Below are 3009 nucleotides of genomic sequence, written 5' to 3' on the forward strand. Positions count from 1 at the left end.
CCATTCTTCAAGATGCAACTTAGTTATAATGATCAAGATGGATATAGCCATATAGGTTTCTGATCCAAACCAATACAACAATTTCAAACTTTTATAATCTTAATTTTCTAATTTTTGAAAATGAAACATGCTTTGATTGGATACTGAARATACCTTTGAAGTTGCACCTAGAACATCGTTGTAGTTCAGATTTCCATCTGGAGTAGGGGTCGCAACCACAGGTCCCATCGAACCCTAAGATCAAAGGAGGCACCCGATTTACGAAAAACATCAAAAGATAAACCAACAGAAATATATGGCCGTCACAGCCTATTAATGAACTGCATAACATAAAGATGYAAGTGTGGCTCCAAAACTTGATACCAAAGAAAATATCAGAGAAAAAAATTTGACGACAAGAGGAACAAGGATAAAGTGATCAACAAGAAAGCATACCTCAATCAGATCCTGTATAAACAGTGCACTCCAAAGCAAAGAAGGTTTCGCTTCTGTAGTGTCGGTTTGAACAGTGGAACTGGTGTCAGTTGCGCCCGAGGAGTGTATTGAGAAAAGACCATCAATAGCCGCATGCAGAGACCTTTTTCCTTCAAGAGCATCATCACATACAACTGAAACGTAGAAAACAAACCTGAAGTATAAATGGTCTTCCATCAGTTGATTATAGCAATAACTATACAATAACATTTACTCCCTCACCAAAGGGCCTTTGGCCTTCGGTATGCGAGTCTTTGGCCCCCGGGGAGGTCAGGGGTCAAACCTCATCAAAGGTGAGGAGGGTGTGTGAGTTTATTTGTTATTTGCCGTATATAAATATTATATACTTCAAAAAAAAATCATTTACTCCCTCCGCCCTCAAAATAAATGCCATAATGAAAACGGCATATAGTTAGTGACCCAAGCCTATTCCTAAGAATATTCTAGAGTAGTTATAAGGGTAATTTGGGTGCATAGAATAATTTTAGTTTAAATAGGGAGGCTGTAGGGAGTGTGAAGCATGCAGAAAATTAGTGAGTTCTATATGGGAGAGTCCTAGCCCCTCGAATGCTAGTTTGTTCTTCGCTTTCCATGTTGATCGAAGCATCTTACAATATCCTTATCTCTTGGTTTCTATATCGATTGTTCAATCATTTCGGTTCATAAAATTATAATTATTTTACAATTAACTAAATGACAATTTTACCCTTGTAATAGAGAATAATGAACTTTTCCATCTCCTAATTAAGGGTACTATTGGAAAGTACTTTTGTAAGACACTTGTTTTGGGACAAACCAACATAAAATTATGGACGCTTATTTTGGGACGGAGGGAAAAATAAGAAATTAAAAAGAATTAAAAATCTTACATGCCAGAAGGACAAACGGCCAAATTGCTCCCTAGCTGGAGAATCCGGATTGATGTAGCCTGATCAGGGTACAGAGCTAGAGAAACCAGAGTCAGATAGCATGTCTAAATTTCAACAAGCTAAGAAATACTGTTACAGTTTGATCTTACATCTAGGAGGATATATGACCAGACAATTTGATACATCTGGCTTTAAAGAACTCTTTGCGATGCATATCCCACGGGCCAACTTCCCACTGACATCTCGAAGATCAAAGACATTAGAAACATCTTTGGGAGATTCTGAAGAAGAATTAACCAGAGGAGATGCTATGGTAATCGATGGATCCATTACCATCTGATGGCTGGTTAATTCCTGGCCAGAAACCAATTTCACGCCTCTATAACTGCCACCATCCTGCAAATTTCATCAACGAAAAATAATAGATGAGGTATAATATTAATAAATATACGGCCATATGATATCATGAATGATGATAAAAATAATAATATTTGAACAAACCTTGTTCAGAAGTACAGATACCACTGGCATTCTCAAAACCTGTCAAAAAGTACTTGTTACTAGAAGCAGAAAATCAAAGAGAACAACTCCATCCTGGAATAATTTACAGTAGCCATTTGTAAATTAATATTCTAGCAAGATTAAGAAAGTAGCAAAACCATACAGTCGTTTTATGATCAGCAAAAAAATTAAATTTTTTAGTGATGCATCATCCACCAGCTTCCGTGACTTCAATGTGAATAGAGTTGCAAAATTAAATGATCAGACTTCAAATATTTCTCCAAATGAAGTCAAGAAGGAACAATACAGATACAGACTGTTATAATTACACACATATATCAAGTTTTGCATGAAATATACTAGACTGATCAACAAAGAAAGTCAATAATAATGCTCCCTCCTTCCAAAATAAGTGTCCACAGTTCTATTTTAGTTTGTCCCTGAGGAAGTGTCAACTTCCAAAAGTAAATGCATACTTTCCAATTCTACAATTAATTATGAGATAAAGAAATTCATTACTCACTCTATCGTTAAGGTTAAAAATTGTCCTTCAATTAATTAAAAAGTGTGATAATTACACATTTCTAAAACTGTGTGTATTTTCCATTGTGGACATTTATTTGGGATGGAGGGGTAATTGACATCGGTAAGCCAATGTTATGGGACTTACATAAACACACCCTTTGACAGCAGCACGTCAGCAAAAGGCTTGCGGCAGCTCTCCTTGGCAATAGATCCAATCCAATCAATCATGATTGACCGATTGTAAATTGAATCAAATGACTTTCTGAACAACCCAACTTGGAATGTTTCGGTACTTGAGAGCATGGTCATCACATGGCATTTTAGTAATGCTCGATTGTAAAATACAAATGGCACATGAGAATTACCTAAGCACCATCATCATTTAGGGTACGTTTGGTGTCTAGACAGGATAGGACAGCATATAATAGGATATAACAGAACAAATGTTCAGCGTTTAATAAGATTGGATAAGACAACACAGAACAGGACATAACAAAACAATTGTTCAGCGTTTGTTTATATATTTTGATTAATTTACGTAATTTATTAAATTATAATAAAATAATTATTTTCTATAACAAAATATATCATTAGAAAGTAAAAAAATTAAAATGACACCAAAATAAATTACATAAATTAA

The 3009-nt window shown here is 35.2% G+C and overlaps 1 pseudogene; it reads right to left on the reverse strand.

The window, feature by feature from the left end:
* Nucleotides 1–20: 20 nt before the first annotated feature.
* LOC112502203 lies at nucleotides 21–2574 on the reverse strand (annotated as a pseudogene).
* Nucleotides 2575–3009: the final 435 nt, after the last annotated feature.

The sequence above is a fragment of the Cynara cardunculus genome (genome assembly GCF_001531365.2).
Source record: "Cynara cardunculus var. scolymus isolate 2C chromosome LG 1, CcrdV1, whole genome shotgun sequence".
In the NCBI taxonomy this organism is placed as follows: domain Eukaryota; kingdom Viridiplantae; phylum Streptophyta; class Magnoliopsida; order Asterales; family Asteraceae; genus Cynara; species Cynara cardunculus.